At 42.5% G+C, this 17,209-nt stretch overlaps 1 long non-coding RNA gene across 1 annotated transcript in view; it reads left to right on the top strand.

The window, feature by feature from the left end:
• LOC123814795 overlaps positions 1–16,226 on the top strand; it is a 36,143-nt gene extending 19,917 nt beyond the window's left edge. The window contains exon 3 of the long non-coding RNA XR_006784992.1: positions 13,744–16,226. This is a non-coding gene — a long non-coding RNA (uncharacterized LOC123814795). The remainder of the gene's footprint in view (positions 1–13,743) is intronic.
• Positions 16,227–17,209: the final 983 nt, after the last annotated feature.

Here is a 17,209-nt window from a genome sequence, read left to right as displayed (position 1 = left end):
TTGCCCATCCCTGTACGATGGCTAAAGGGACTGATAAGCATGTATGGGTCCCAAGTCAGGGACCCAGGAGGAGGCACCGAATCTGAAAATGTGTTTCCTTAAGTCTACCAGGTCTTGCTGATGACCCTTCTACAACCAGTCATAGGCCTATGGACTTCCCTTGAAAAAGAGGAGACCATATTAGAATAGACTTAGCCACTCAGGACAAAAACTCTAGAACACTCTGTAGGGGAGGTTGGAGGCAGAGAAACAGCTAAGGTCGTCTCATAAGTTCTTGTAGAGAATCCACCATGAGACAGGAGAGAGATGAGGTACCTGGCATGGTCTGGAACACCAGTGCAGGTGGGAAAGGATATACAACATCCATCTGCCCTTTGAACTTATTTCAAGTTTCTTCAGAGAGAAATACTGTGAGAGCCAGATTAATCAGAGAAATGTGACATGGGGTATGGGGGTGGTACTGAGGAAACAGGACTTCTTTGGAAGGACTGGCCCTCTGTATTTTTTCCTTCCTTTGCTTCTTTGTTGATCTTATATTAATAAGTGCTCAATCTCATGGGGAGGGAGCTCTTTCCACCTGAGAGGATGTGGAAGGAGTGTCTCTGCAGGTAGCCAAGGTGATGCTGGCAGCCACAGAGGCAGCAGTTGTGTGGATGGCTCCTGCAAGAACACTTCACTGTCTGCCAAGAGAGAGGGAGCCCCTGGACCCTGAGCCATGACACAGATGGGCCCTGGGTCATTCTGCTAGAGAGCCAAAAAGTATTAAAAATAATTACAGAATGAAAATCCCTTCGTTGCATTCTCCAGTTATTTAAAAAAGTAGGTTTATTGGGGAAAAAACCCTGAAAATGTGTAAGAAAGAAAAATGTTTCCAATTCATTGTCCCAACACCTTTTTATCCAATAATTTAAAAGGTGATTTAAGCATTTTTTAATTATGCAAATTATCTGTCAGTACCTTCTCCTTAATAGAAAGCCGTATAGAAAACTTCACCATTACTCCCCTACAATTCTTTGCCCCTTAACAAATTAAACCTTATCATTGGTTTGGAAAGTGTCCTTCCAGAGTTCTATATATACCACATATACATACACATACACACACACACATACACACGATTGATTTGATAAGGGACTCAAACTGTAACCAGAAAAGACACCGGCATTTGGGTTGCCTGTCACTACCAAATACAATAAGCAATGACAGTGGTTGAATCTTATAGGCGCTTTATTCAGATGGCCGGCGATCCCAGAAGATGGCACGTTCTTACCCTAACAAACCATCTTAATCTTTCTTTCCCAGCCAGATCTTTTATAAGGGGGTTGGGGGAGGGCAAACAGGAGTTAGTGAGAGTCTTTGAAATTCCAAGGGGAGGGGTAGTCACCTGGAAGGGATGTCTCCAGGTGGTATCTTTACCCAGCACTCCAGAAGGTCAGTTTTTTTTTCTTCAGGCACCAAATGGGCCTTATCTGTAGTTTCTGGAACAAAAAGCTTAACATACACATTACTTGCTAGATTTATGGCTATTTACCTTAAGCTAAAATTTTCCAAGTTTTGAGTCCCCTATCATTCCCCACCATTAGTATTAAACTATCTCATTTCTATGAGATCAGCTTTCTATGGAAGTATTCACTTTGTTGCCGTGCCTGTTGCTGGACACTCAATTGTTCAGCGGGGGTTTTAGGAATACACGAAACTGCGGACTTACACAAGGGGGGCAAACTGTATACAACAACAAGCTATGATACTGAAGAAAATGACAAGGATAAAAACAATAAAAGTTTCTCGAAGACCAGATATGCTGGGCAGCCAGGTCAGGTTAGACCAATCAATGTCAGAGAATCCTTCTCCCTGTTTTATATTGGACACCACATAATTTATTTGCTTTACTTTATGCTCTATAAGCTGTGAAGTATCAGTTAGGTTAAAACAGCAGAGTCCCTTAAATTCCTCACATCCATGACTATGTCTCAAAAGAAGGTAGTCTATAGCTGCACGATTTTCCAGTACTGCTTCTCTGACTTGTCCTAATTCTTGACTAATGGCACTAATAGTTTGAGAGGTGGCATTTAAGGCTTTCACCATAGCCCAGACTAACTTGCTTATTTCTATATTTAAATAAGTTACCATGGTTGGCATCACAAATATAGTTAAAGACACGTATTCAGCAGGGCCTAAAGAGGCTTAAATCACTGATTCAATCAGGTGCAAGGGAGACATCCCGTCAAACCGGGGTTAAGTGAGACTTCTGAGGCATAAACACCGTCAGTCTCCCCAGAGAGCACGGTCCCCCAGAGCTGTTTGCTGAAACATAAGAATAAACTGTTATTCCACATATCAGGAACCATCCTACTGGCTGCTTAACATGGGCTATAAGCATAAGATACATCAGTGGTGGTGGTGCAATTCATCTTCACACCTGCTGAGAGCACAAGACAGTTGTTAGTGCAGTTGACAAAAATTACATATTCTCTAGCTGGGGTTACATTAGTAACCTTCAATGAAAACATTTCCCTATCTTTTATATTTACCACTGGTCTCCAATTATAAATGTCAGAGTAGGCCATTTTCTTTTCAATATGTTCAAACATAGTCTAGTTTTTAAAGCTTTCCAAAGGGGCACAGACGCCTATAAGACATGAAGTGAAAGTTTGTTTTACACAAGTTTTTCCTGCAAGACAAAAGTCAGAAATATTCAGGACATTTTCCCCAAATATACCCAGATGTTTTCATCCCATTTGAATGGAATAAGTTGTCCATAACAAGGGGTCAAACAGGAGGTAATGAAGAGAACATACGTCACTATTTTTCAAAGATGACTTTCAGATCTTCTTTCTGTGCTTTCTTTATTCTGGTGTGATGAATCTAAGGTTTTATTCCTGCCAGCTTCACTGTAGTTGGGGTGGTGAGGAGTATATCCCAAGGTCCAGTTCACTTTTCTTCTAGTTGACTTTCTGGGGATCCTGTCCTCCAAATCTTGAGCAGCACCTTATCTCCTGATTTGAACGAATGCAGTGGACCTATGGGAGAGAAGTCCCTAATACAGGCAAACTTATTCATCACAGCTAAAGTCTGATTTAAATATTGCACATATTTTTTTTCTTACCTTCAGATTTTTATCTATATACATATTTTTCATCCCAATTGTGACCTGAAATGGCTATCTGTACACAATTTTATAGGGACTCAACTGAATCCCACTTCGAGGAGCCACCTTTATCCTGAGCAGGGCAATAAGTAAAGCTTGATCCCAATGAAGATGAGCTTCTTGACACTTTGGCTATATTTTTTCTTTAAGGTATGGTTCATCTTTTCTACTTTCCCAGAAGCCTAGGGTCTCCATGCCGCGTGGAGTCTCCAATTAATTCCTAGGATTTTACTAACCTTCTGTGTGATTTCTGAAACAAAAGCAGGTCTATTATTGCTCTGAATGCTGTCAGGGAGACCAAAGCGAGGGATTATTTCCTCTAATAATGCTTTTACTACTTCTGAAGATTTCTCTGTCCTACTGGGATAGGCTTCTACCCATCCTGAAAAGGTGTCCACAAAGGTTAACAAATATTTCCACCCTCGGAGCTTTGGCATCTGGGTAAAGTCTATTTGCCAGTCCTCGAATGGGCACTGTCCTTAATATTGCTTGCTTTCTTTCTTTTGGTGGGGGTTCTGTTTTGGGATTGTTCTTTTTGGCATACAACACATCTAGCAGTTATATTTCTTATTGCTTTAGAAATTCCAGAACCTGTGAGCCACAGTTGACATAGGTGGTTGATGAGTCTTTTCCACAGTGCGTGGCCTCGTGCAAATGCTAATTTATGACTGGCTCTACTAAATGTTCAGGAAAACAGTATAGCTTCTTTCTTATTCTTTTCTATTGGCTATCAGGACCTTCTTCATTAAAACTCCATTCCTTAACTTTTTCTAAGTCTGCAGTCAAATATTCAGGGTCAAATTTTGACAAGTCCAGAACAAGTACTAATGGCATCATAAATATTCTTTTAGCAGCCTCTTTTGTTGCCCGTTCAGCCAGATTGCTTTCTCCAGCCACTTCAGTTCCCTCTCTTTGATGCCCCAGGCAGTGCATGACTGCCACCTGTAAGGGTGCCTGGACAGCCTCTAATAACTTTAGAATTTTGGCTGCATGCTTAATTTTCATTTTACTGGAGGTTAACTGTCTTTTGTTTTCTCAGTTGGAACCATGTGCATGCAAAATCAAAAGCTTACCTTGAGTTGATACACACATTCACTCTCTTTCCATGAGACAATTCCAGCACCCTAGTCAATGCAGCCAGTTTAGCCTTCTGGGCAGAGGTTCCTGGGAGCAAGGCCTTGGCTTCCACTATTCCTTGAAGAGTCACAACTGCATATCCAACTTCTCTGCTTCCTTTGTCCATATAACTGCTTCCATCTGTACAGAGAGTCCAGTCTGCTTCTTCTACAGGATGGTTCTGTAAATCAATTCTGCTAGAATACACTTCATCAGTTATTTCAGCACAGTCATGTATTAGTGCAGCTGAGTCAGGGTCTGGGAGAAAAAAGGCAGGAATTACTTTACTTACAGTTTTGAGGGAGACATTGGGATTGTTGAGAAGAAAGGGCTTGGTACCTGCCCATTCTTTCAGCAGTCAGCCACATATTTTCCTCTTGCTCCAGCAGGCTCAACACTTGCTTCGACACATACCTGGCATAGGCTACCCCAAGGCAAACTTTTTTCAGTTTCCTCCAAGAGCTCACAGGTGGTTGCCACTCTCAAGCAGACTGGCCACCCCAGGACAGTGTGATTTAATATCCTTGACAATTATGGGATGGACTGCAAATGTCACTAAGCATTTGGGTGAGGAATCCTAGGGCAACCACCCTGTTTCTCACACACATATCATTGAAAGGGCTCTAGTAGGCTTGAAAGCCCCAAGGCTGGTGCTGAAGCCAGGTGCACCTTCAGAGGCTCAAAAGCCTGAGTGTGCTCTTTTGTCCACTCTAGAGGGCTATATTCTGGTTCCTTCAGAGCCTCACACAGTGGATTAGCAGTGAGCCCAAAGCTTGGAATTCAAATGCAGCAGTCACTTGCCATCCTCGGAATGTCCTTAACTGTTTCTTAATGTTGGGAGGAGTCCTCTGTGAACTTTTGTTGTATGGCCTGCACTTGCTCAGACTTTCTGTTCAGGGATCTCTTATAATGCTCTAAGAGAGAAAGGCCATCCCCTTAAGGGTCCCAGTTGGGCTCAGTTACAGGTATTGCCCTGGGAAGACCCAGAGCCCCATCTGGATTTTCTTGGCTTAACCTCTGAGCCTCTTCATTTGCCTTATCCAACACCAGCTTCTGCTCATCCCCCTTACTGAAGCAATGAACTCAATAAGGTTCCTATGTCTGCCCAATTGAGATGATAAGTAGCAAAAAACTGACGCGATCAAATCAGTCATTTTAGCAGGGTTATGTCCATAAGAAGGGTTTGAGCTTTTCCAGTTTAACAGATCCAATATACAAAACAGAGTATGTGCCAGATAACATCTAGCAGACTGGCCTTCTGGCCTTACTCTTACTAAAAAAAAAAAGTCTCCAAAAAGGATATTGCCCTGCCCCGGTAGGGGCTTTTCCTCCACTGAATCTGGTTTCTTGACCCATTCAAGATAGCGATGCCAGTTTAGGCGCACTCAGGAGAGTGCTGGTCGCTGAATTAATTGGTCTTTAAATTACTGTATTATACTGTAACTATAGTTGTTTTGTCAAAATCAGGGAAGTGGGACAAAGTGCTTTACCTAGAAGTTTTTGGGTTTACATGATAAAGATGCATGCAGAGTTAAAAAGCAAAAGAAAAAAGAGGAAAGTCAGTTAATAGCTCAGAGAAAAGAAAATTGATTTTTTATTTTTTTAATTTTATTTATTTTTAGAGAGGGAAGGGAGGGAGAGGAAGGGAGAGAGAGAGAGAGAGAAACATCAATGTGCGGTTGCTGGGGTTTCTGGCCTGCAACCCAGGAATGTACCCTGGCTGGGAATCGAACCTGGGACACTTTGGTTCCCAGCCTGCGCTCAATCCACTGAGCTATGCCAGCCAGGGCTGAGAAAAGAAAATTTACATATGAAAGATAGAAGGTCAGAGGAGAGGGGCCGGGAAGATCTAGGTATTAAAACCACTGCAGGCTGGTCAGAGTTCTTGCAGCCCCAGGGGATCCACTCCTGTGAGTGAAATGGGAAAAGTGCGCCTAAACTGGCATCGCTATCTTGAATGGGTCAAGAAACCAGATTCAGTGGAGGAAAAGCCCCTACCGGGGCAGGGCAATATCCTTTTTGGAGACTTTTTTTTTTTAGTAAGAGTAAGGCCAGAAGGCCAGTCTGCTAGATGTTATCTGGCACATACTCTGTTTTGTATATTGGATCTGTTAAACTGGAAAAGCTCAAACCCTTCTTATGGACATAACCCTGCTAAAATGACTGATTTGATCGCGTCAGTTTTTTGCTACTTATCATCTCAATTGGGCAGACATAGGAACCTTATTGAGTTCATTGCTTCAGTAAGGGGGATGAGCAGAAGCTGGTGTTGGATAAGGCAAATGAAGAGGCTCAGAGGTTAAGCCAAGAAAATCCAGATGGGGCTCTGGGTCTTCCCAGGGCAATACCTGTAACTGAGCCCAACTGGGACCCTTAAGGGGATGGCCTTTCTCTCTTAGAGCATTATAAGAGATCCCTGAACAGAAAGTCTGAGCAAGTGCAGGCCATACAACAAAAGTTCACAGAGGACTCCTCCCAACATTAAGAAACAGTTAAGGACATTCCGAGGATGGCAAGTGACTGCTGCATTTGAATTCCAAGCTTTGGGCTCACTGCTAATCCACTGTGTGAGGCTCTGAAGGAACCAGAATATAGCCCTCTAGAGTGGACAAAAGAGCACACTCAGGCTTTTGAGCCTCTGAAGGTGCACCTGGCTTCAGCACCAGCCTTGGGGCTTTCAAGCCTACTAGAGCCCTTTCAATGATATGTGTGTGAGAAACAGGGTGGTTGCCCTAGGATTCCTCACCCAAATGCTTAGTGACATTTGCAGTCCATCCCATAATTGTCAAGGATATTAAATCACACTGTCCTGGGGTGGCCAGTCTGCTTGAGAGTGGCAACCACCTGTGAGCTCTTGGAGGAAACTGAAAAAGTTTGCCTTGGGGTAGCCTATGCCAGGTATGTGTCGAAGCAAGTGTTGAGCCTGCTGGAGCAAGAGGAAAATATGTGGCTGACTGCTGAAAGAATGGGCAGGTACCAAGCCCTTTCTTCTCAACAATCCCAATGTCTCCCTCAAAACTGTAAGTAAAGTAATTCCTGCCTTTTTCTCCCAGACCCTGACTCAGCTGCACTAATACATGACTGTGCTGAAATAACTGATGAAGTGTATTCTAGCAGAATTGATTTACAGAACCATCCTGTAGAAGAAGCAGACTGGACTCTCTGTACAGATGGAAGCAGTTATATGGACAAAGGAAGCAGAGAAGTTGGATATGCAGTTGTGACTCTTCAAGGAATAGTGGAAGCCAAGGCCTTGCTCCCAGGAACCTCTGCCCAGAAGGCTAAACTGGCTGCATTGACTAGGGTGCTGGAATTGTCTCATGGAAAGAGAGTGAATGTGTGTATCAACTCAAGGTAAGCTTTTGATTTTGCATGCACATGGTTCCAACTGAGAAAACAAAAGACAGTTAACCTCCAGTAAAATGAAAATTAAGCATGCAGCCAAAATTCTAAAGTTATTAGAGGCTGTCCAGGCACCCTTACAGGTGGCAGTCATGCACTGCCTGGGGCATCAAAGAGAGGGAACTGAAGTGGCTGGAGAAAGCAATCTGGCTGAACAGGCAACAAAAGAGGCTGCTAAAAGAATATTTATGATGCCATTAGTACTTGTTCTGGACTTGTCAAAATTTGACCCTGAATATTTGACTGCAGACTTAGAAAAAGTTAAGGAATGGAGTTTTAATGAAGAAGGTCCTGATAGCCAATAGAAAAGAATAAGAAAGAAGCTATACTGTTTTCCTGAACATTTAGTAGAGCCAGTCATAAATTAGCATTTGCACGAGGCCACGCACTTGGAAAAGACTCATCAACCACCTATGTCAACTGTGGCTCACAGGTTCTGGAATTTCTAAAGCAATAAGAAATATAACTGCTAGATGTGTTGTATGCCAAAAGAACAATCCCAAAACAGAACCCCACCAAAAGAAAGAAAGCAAGCAATATTAAGGACAGTGCCCATTCGAGGACTGGCAAATAGACTTTACCCAGATGCCAAAGCTCCGAGGGTGGAAATATTTGTTAACCTTTGTGGACACCTTTTCAGGATGGGTAGAAGCCTATCCCAGTAGGACAGAGAAATCTTCAGAAGTAGTAAAAGCATTATTAGAGGAAATAATCCCTCGCTTTGGTCTCCCTGACAGCATTCAGAGCAATAATAGACCTGCTTTTGTTTCAGAAATCACACAGAAGGTTAGTAAAATCCTAGGAATTAATTGGAGACTCCACGCGGCATGGAGACCCTAGGCTTCTGGGAAAGTAGAAAAGATGAACCATACCTTAAAGAAAAATATAGCCAAAGTGTCAAGAAGCTCATCTTCATTGGGATCAAGCTTTACTTATTGCCCTGCTCAGGATAAAGGTGGCTCCTCGAAGTGGGATTCAGTTGAGTCCCTATAAAATTGTGTACAGATAGCCATTTCAGGTCACAATTGGGATGAAAAATATGTATATAGATAAAAATCTGAAGGTAAGAAAAAAATATGTGCAATATTTAAATCAGACTTTAGCTGTGATGAATAAGTTTGCCTGTATTAGGGACTTCTCTCCCATAGGTCCACTGCATTCGTTCAAATCAGGAGATAAGGTGCTGCTCAAGATTTGGAGGACAGGATCCCCAGAAAGTCAACTAGAAGAAAAGTGAACTGGACCTTGGGATATACTCCTCACCACCCCAACTACAGTGAAGCTGGCAGGAATAAAACCTTAGATTCATCACACCAGAATAAAGAAAGCACAGAAAGAAGATCTGAAAGTCATCTTTGAAAAAATAGTGACGTATGTTCTCTTCATTACCTCCTGTTTGACCCCTTGTTATGGACAACTTATTCCATTCAAATGGGATGAAAACATCTGGGTATATTTGGGGAAAATGTCCTGAATATTTCTGACTTTTGTCTTGCAGGAAAAACTTGTGTAAAACAAACTTTCACTTCATGTCTTATAGGCGTCTGTGCCCCTTTGGAAAGCTTTAAAAACTAGACTATGTTTGAACATATTGAAAAGAAAATGGCCTACTCTGACATTTATAATTGGAGACCAGTGGTAAATATAAAAGATAGGGAAATGTTTTCATTGAAGGTTACTAATGTAACCCCAGCTAGAGAATATGTAATTTTTGTCAACTGCACTAACAACTGTCTTGTGCTCTCAGCAGGTGTGAAGATGAATTGCACCACCACCACTGATGTATCTTATGCTTATAGCCATGTTAAGCAGCCAGTAGGATGGTTCCTGATATGTGGAATAACAGTTTATTCTTATGTTTCAGCAAACAGCTCTGGGGGACCGTGCTCTCTGGGGAGACTGACGGTGTTTATGCCTCAGAAGTCTCACTTAACCCCGGTTTGACGGGATGTCTCCCTTGCACCTGATTGAATCAGTGATTTAAGCCTCTTTAGGCCTGCTGAATACGTGTCTTTAACTATATTTGTGATGCCAACCATGGTAACTTATTTAAATATAGAAATAAGCAAGTTAGTCTGGGCTATGGTGAAAGCCTTAAATGCCACCTCTCAAACTATTAGTGCCATTAGTCAAGAATTAGGACAAGTCAGAGAAGCAGTACTGGAAAATCGTGCAGCTATAGACTACCTTCTTTTGAGACATAGTCATGGATGTGAGGAATTTAAGGGACTCTGCTGTTTTAACCTAACTGATACTTCACAGCTTATAGAGCATAAAGTAAAGCAAATAAATTATGTGGTGTCCAATATAAAACAGGGAGAAGGATTCTCTGACATTGATTGGTCTAACCTGACCTGGCTGCCCAGCATATCTGGTCTTCGAGAAACTTTTATTGTTTTTATCCTTGTCATTTTCTTCAGTATCATAGCTTGTTGTTGTATACAGTTTGCCCCCTTGTGTAAGTCCGCAGTTTCGTGTATTCCTAAAACCCCCGCTGAACAATTGAGTGTCCAGCAACAGGCACGGCAACAAAGTGAATACTTCCATAGAAAGCTGATCTCATAGAAATGAGATAGTTTAATACTAATGGTGGGGAATGATAGGGGCTTAAGACTTGGGAAAATTTAGCTTAAGGTAAATAGTCATGAATCTAGTAAGTAATGTGTATGTTAAGTTTTTGTTTCAGTAACTACAGGTAAGGCCTATCTTTGAGCCTAAGAGTAAGCAGATGACTTCTTAGAGAAGCCTGTACCAGGAAGAAGCAAGTGACTACCCTTCCCCCTTGGAGGCAACTGTTGAATTTCAAAGGCTTTCGCTGACACCTTGTTTGCCCTCCCCCAACCCCCTTATAAAAGATCTGGCTGGGAAAGAAAGATTAAGATGGTTTGTTAGGGTAAGAACGTGCCATCTTCTGGGATCGCCGGCCATCTGAATAAAGCGCCTATAAAAGATTCGATCACTGTCATTGCTTATTGTATTTGGTAGTGACAGGCAGCCTGAACGCCGGTGTCTTTTCCGGTTACAGTAGGAAAACATAGAAGTTTATGGAATTCTCTTACCAACTACATCCTTATCAACTCTGGATATCAGCCTATGTAAATTTTGTCAGTCCGATAAATGAAAAATGTGGCTTATTGCTTGCATTTACAATTTCCTGATTACTAGATGATGTTGAGCATCTTTTCACATTGTAGGGAAAATTGAGTCAGTCAGGCTCCCTTACCCAGATGTCTGGGCAATTATGGTAAGCAGTATTCACATAACCTTGAACATGGATCCACATGTCCAGAGTCACGCTTTTTTGTATAATATTTTGGCACCCTGCTGGCTTTTTGTGCACTTAGTATATAAGGGAGTCAGGACTTGCTGCGGCTTGACACGCAGCTTGCAGCATGCATGGATCACCCCACTTAAGAATAATGGCATGTCAGACACCCCAGTGGCTCTGCAAATTTTCCTCTATCTGCCGGAATCCTGAGTGAATCTGCCCAACCTTGAGCTGCTACAAGACAATTGGCTTAGCTGGCAGTATTCATCGCAAAAATGCTATGCAGCCATTAGCACCCCAAGAGCAGGGCTTGGTTGGGTGGCCAGCCACCAGCATGTAGTATTTGGTGGCAAGTGTCCTGGCCGTGTGGGCCCCAGCCTCCAGAATTGGCTGGATGTTAGTTGTGCACCTGACACAGTAAAGAAGGCCCTACAGGTAGTAGGGGAGACCCTAGAGAAGCCAAGTGCCCTGGCATCCAGGGTGCTGTGGGCTGGGTGTTTCTTATGGCTTTGTGAGCTGTAATGGAAACTGTACTTTGTGATGGGGCGAAACTATGATAGCTTTGTGAGGGAGCAGAAGCCTTGGAGGCTGAGGAGGAAGAGACTGGGCTTCAGAACAAAGGTGAAGTTCCAAGGGCTCTGAGAGGGGGCGGAAGCCCTGGAGGCTCTGGTTCGTGCCCTGGAGGAAGAGGTCTGGACAGGGGGAGCTGCAGCGATCCCCTCCATCTCCCCAATTGTAGTGAACAGTAGGGTGAAGGAGGGAGGAAAGCAACGGAGTTCCCTGTGGGCTCACCCAGTAGCAATACAAAAGATGAAATGGCAACAGCTTATTGCACCAGGGAGGAGCTGAGATCTGCAAAGCCCGTGGCCCCCTTCCCCTCCACCACCCCACACAGACTTGGAATAAAGTTGCTAAGAGGGACTAGGCCAGAGGACTTCAGCCCAGGTCAGGTGCTCTGGCAGCAATGGTGGAGCTGGATGGTGGAGCCCATGGCAGCAGCCAGAGCTACAGAGGTGGTGACAGTGTGGCCCAAGGGGATGCAGCAGCAGGTGGGAGGGACGGTGTCCCTCAGCCAAAAAGTGAACTCTTATGGGTAACTAGGACCCAAAAGAAGAAAAAGGTGACCAGGAAACTCGGTGGTGTGCTATGAGAGGCTTATCCTGTGCACATGGAGGACCATATGGCTGTGCCAACCCCCTGAGAAGAGGAGGAAATACCCTTTAAACATTTGAATAGGGGAAGGACCAAGGAACCTGTTTACAGGGAATGGATGGGGATTGAAGGCCACATGTGGAATTGGCTATACATTGGTCTCCCTACAAATATGTAGCAGGTCCTGACTTTAGTAGACACGGGCAAAATGTAATCTCCTGTATGGAAACCCAGACAAGTTTCTGAGGCCTGAGGCCTCTATTAATAATCATTGGAAGTGCGGTATAAAGGTAAAGACCATGCAGCTTGCCCTGAGTTTTGGGCATTTGTACCCCACCATTAATATACTGTTAGGTGTCCCTCATTCCTAAGTATATCCTGGGTCTCTTGCAGGGCGTGTTGAAGCTGCTTGTGGGGGCCTGCTGAGGCTCTTTGTAGGGTATGCTGAGCATCCCCCTGTTCAATTGCCGTCCCCACGAAGGGTGACAGCAGTTAAACAGACACAATCTGGCTTAACACTGAAGTAGGTTAAAGTAGCCAGTGGGTAGAACAGTGAGCCATGTGGCTCATGGCTGCAAATGAAGAACCACCCCTGACTATTTGCACAAATAGTTGGGTGGTATACCAGGGACTAATGTTATCAATCTCTACATAATATGGATATAGAGATTGCAAATAAATGGATGGTTATGCATAGACCATTATGGGGGCAAGACTTGTGGCAAGGCCTATGGGAATTAGGCCACCAGAAATAAATCGTTGTATATCAGGTGACTGGGCATGCACCCCTTGCTTCCCCTGGGAATGATGAGGCTGACATGCTAGCCAAGGTGCGATGGCTGGAAATGGTGCCTTCCAGCACAACAGGAAACATAATAGCCCAGTGGCTACACTGTTGCCTATTACATGCTGGGCACAAGACCATGTGGTCCACTATAAAAGCTTGCGAGTTACCTGTCACCTTAGCAAAGGTACAGAAATCTTGTCAGACCTGTGGTGCCTGTTCACAAAAGCATCCCCAGAGGCCTGTGGGGGCTGCCAGGTGGGTGCTGTGGGGATAAGTACTGCTGACCCAATGTCAGGTTAATGTGGTTGGGCCCCTGCCTAGTTCTACCCAGGAAATCACAGGGTCAACGGACCCAGTGGACAGCTACAGACTACTAGTGTACCACCAACCTGTACCTATACCTAGGGGTATAAGTATGTGGTCATGTGTGTGGGTACGTGCTGCCTGGATCAAAGGGTGGTGGTCACTGCACTGGAGTGCCTGTGCACTGCCTGTGGGTGACCCTTAATTATTGAAAGTGGGCCAGGGATGCACTTTGCTGAAACCAGGCATGGGAAAACAAGGAAATATTTTTTTCCCCCTCACTTGAGGTCCTGGAGCAAGGGCAAACAGCCACTTGGACATGGCCTTGGGAAATAAAAGTCCCCCACATGCTTTGGGTGGCTCTTGTTGCCCTTTGGGGGCAAGAGGTAAAAAGAAACTTAAAAATAGTGTCCTGGGTAATTGGGTATTTGTGCCCAGGAAGGCCCCTTCTGCCAACTACCATCTTGTCATCTTGTCAATGGACCAGAAACTTGCTTGTATATTGCCTAAGGGTTGTAATTTGCTATTGTTGGTGCCTATAACTCTGCTTTGTCTTTTCACCCCTAGGCTGCAAAGTAACACCTTAGTGGACTGGGTACATACCTATGCCTCAGTGGCTAACCAATCAGCATGCCGGGTCTGCACTGAAATCCCCCTGAGTACACCTACTGGCCTCCCATGGCGCATCTCTCTAACTTCAGTCTCAAATTGGAGTTGGTTACAGCACCAGTGGAACAGTGCACATTCTTTGCATAACACAACCTGGACTGACATCTACACTGGGGCAGAGCAGCAGTGTGATTGGCCCCAGCTGGTAGTTGGCTACTTCATATGGGATGACTTGGGGTGGCTCCTGGCTGAGGCATAGAGTTGGCTGGACCAGCCCCCCCTTGGTATTGAGAGCCCTAAAGTACAAGCCCAAGTGGGATGGACTCCAATAAATCTGTGTCAGAAGCATACTCTTATGCATTACTGGGAGGCATGAAATAACTCATGGACTGCACTTCCTACTGGGGCCCTCTGGGTGTGTGGTTCAAACGGATGGCCTAACCTACCTGGAAATTGGACTGGCCGTTGTACCTGAAAATGGCCCTATTTGCCTCCTGGAGTTCAGAAAACTCTTGCAATCCGGCCAACCAATTGGGAAGCATTTAGAGCATGATACTGTGTAAAGCATGCTCCCTGGTGGTCTTACCCATTAGTGATTTTTTCTCTTCAAGCTGCTTCTTCAGTCACTAAAATTGAAATAACAGCTTTGGCTTTGCACACTGCTCATGCGTTGAATGCAACACATAATTTTCTCAACTGCTTGAATGAGGAAGTGTATCAATTAAGAAAAGTAGCCTTACAAAATCGTATGGCCTTAAATATATTCACTGCATCACAGGGTGGGGGATGTGCCCTAGTAGGGGTTGAATGCTGTGTATACATTCCAAATGTCCATCATAATATTAGCCAAGCTCCATGGGCATTAGCTTCTAAAACCCATGCTATGGAACACCTGACAGGTAATCCCTGCAGGAATGGTAGTTAGTGGTTCCTTGCTGTCTTGGGTGGCAGTGCTTGTGTTCTGGTTGCGTGCTGCTGCAGCATTTGGGTGTAGGGCTCTGCCCTCCTCACCAAAGGACCCTCATAGAAGACACCCTCATGTAGAATGTACAGCAAGGAACCCTGAAGGGGTAAATTATGGGGAAAATGAGGTCTCTCAGGCTCCCTCACCCTTATGTCCAGGCAACTATGATAAGCAGTACTCACATACCCTTGAGCATGGGCCTGCATGTGCAGAATCACACTTTGTTATATAATATCTTGGCAGCCTGCCAGCTTTGTGTCCATTTAGTATATAAGGGAGTTGAGACTTCCCCCAGTACAACACTAAGTTTGTGGTGTGCGTGAATCACCCCACCTCAAAATAAAGGCATGTCAGACATCCCTATGGCTCTGAAGTTTCTTCCATCTGCCTGAATCCCATGTGAATCTGCCTGGCTTTCAACAGCTGCAAGACATACGTGTTTATTGGCATTTTTGTATTTATTGTGAAATATATATTCATGTGTTGTTGAATTTTTTCTTTTGTTTGTCTCTTTCTGATGTTAGTAGTTTTATCATGTTCTTGTTATTAATCCAGAACATGTTTTGTTCATGTGAAAAAGATTTATCTCCTAGTTATTTCTCATCTTTTAACTTTGTCTATAGTGTCATTTAGCATATATTTTAGTAATGTTAAACATGTTAAGTGATGATGTTTTAATAAGAAATTTAGCAGTCCTTTTTTGGTGACTATTGCATTTGTAACTTTGCTTAAGGCCTTCTATACCACCAAGATATCATTTGGATTTAAGTTTATATGTTGGGAGGTATCTAATTTTATTTTTTCCAAATGTATATCTACTTTTTCCAAAATGATTTGTTCAAGTAGTTTATTTTTTCCTATAGACGTGATATATCATTTCAACTATATATGCCCTTCCCATAGAATAGAACTTTTATAGAATTCCCACATAGAAATAGATTCACATGGATCTATTGCTTGCTTTATTTTTCCCACCAATTTGTTCATTTTTATACAAATAACACATGCATTTTAAATTTTGATAGGCACTTATTGTTATTCATTTAAAAATTATCCTAATTATACTTATATACTTTCTCTTTAGAATCAGCTTGTAAAGTTCTACAAAAAGTCCTCATGGCATTTGATTGGGATTATATTGTGTTTAATTATCGATTTGTGAAGATGCCATATCTTCACAACACTAATTTTTTTTACTTATGAACATGGCATGTTTATATAATTGTTTATGTTTTCTTTTATACCACTCAGTAAAACTTTATACTGTTCTTCATGTACAGTCAATGTGTGACTTAATTGGATTTTTAAGGTATTTTATGGTTTTCATTATTTATATTTTGTATTTAGTTATTGCTGGAGTAAAGGTAAGCAACTCATTTTTATAGACTAGTTATATAGCCAACCACCAAACTGAACCCTCATTAATTCTAATACTTAATTTTCTAAGATGTTTGGAAATATTATTATATAAGCCATAAATAAAATAATGGTAGTTCTGTTTTCCTGTTTCTAATTCTTAAAACTAAATTCTAATTCTTGCTTTGCCTGGGTTAGATTTGAGAACATAACACTGACTAATACAATGATAGCAAAAAGCCTTGCCTTGTTCCTGACTTTAGTGCAAAGCTGCCAGTATTCTACCATATCTTGCGCCGTTTGCATTCTTACACTTTTTGCATTTAACAAAAGTTTCTTGTACTAATTTGCTAAGAGTTTTTACCAGTGGTAGGTATTCAGATTTATCGAATATTTTTGGAGATGCCATAGGAGTTTCTCCCCTTTAATCTGTTACTACTGATGGATTTTCTAATGTTGAACTATCCTTGCATACTATGATAGATTCTACTTGGCCATGATGTTTGTTTTTTTGACCTACTGTTAGATTTGGTTTGTTAGCCTTTTAGGATCTTTACACCTATTTTCACAAATGAGATAGGCCTATGTTTTATTTTGGTTTATGTTTATGATATCCTGAGCCAGTTTCAATCCTAAAATAGAGAATAAGTTGGGACTATTGTTTTCTTTGACTTTGCTCTGAATATGTGGCATTAAGTTGGACTTAACCTAGTCCTTAAAGCTTTGATAGTATTGGCCCGAGAGACCAGAAGATCCTTAGATCTGATCTGCAACATAACTCAAAGTTAAACTTTAAGCTGATTTTTGTTTTTATCTGTGATTGTTGTTCCTCTCAAGTTTTCTGTTTCTTTGGTCAATTTTAGTACTTTGTCTCTTTTATAGAAAATCATATATTTTATGTAGATTTTCATTTGGGGGGAATATAATACCATATATAATATTCCCTATTCCTTTATACTAAAACAACATCACCAGTAACTGTAGTTTTGTTAGCTTTTTATACACATTATAATCAATTGTGACTCTGCTTTTTTTAAAATCAGATTTGCCATCTGTTACGGATTGAATGTTTGTGTACTACCTCCCCCCAATTCATATGTTGAA

This window comes from Phyllostomus hastatus, unplaced genomic scaffold, assembly GCF_019186645.2.
Source record: "Phyllostomus hastatus isolate PE091 unplaced genomic scaffold, TTU_PhHast_1.1 phas_contig_17, whole genome shotgun sequence".
Classification (NCBI taxonomy): Eukaryota; Metazoa; Chordata; class Mammalia; order Chiroptera; family Phyllostomidae; genus Phyllostomus; species Phyllostomus hastatus.
Note: the sequence above shows the minus strand (reverse complement) of the source record. Positions and strands in the feature narration are given on the sequence as shown.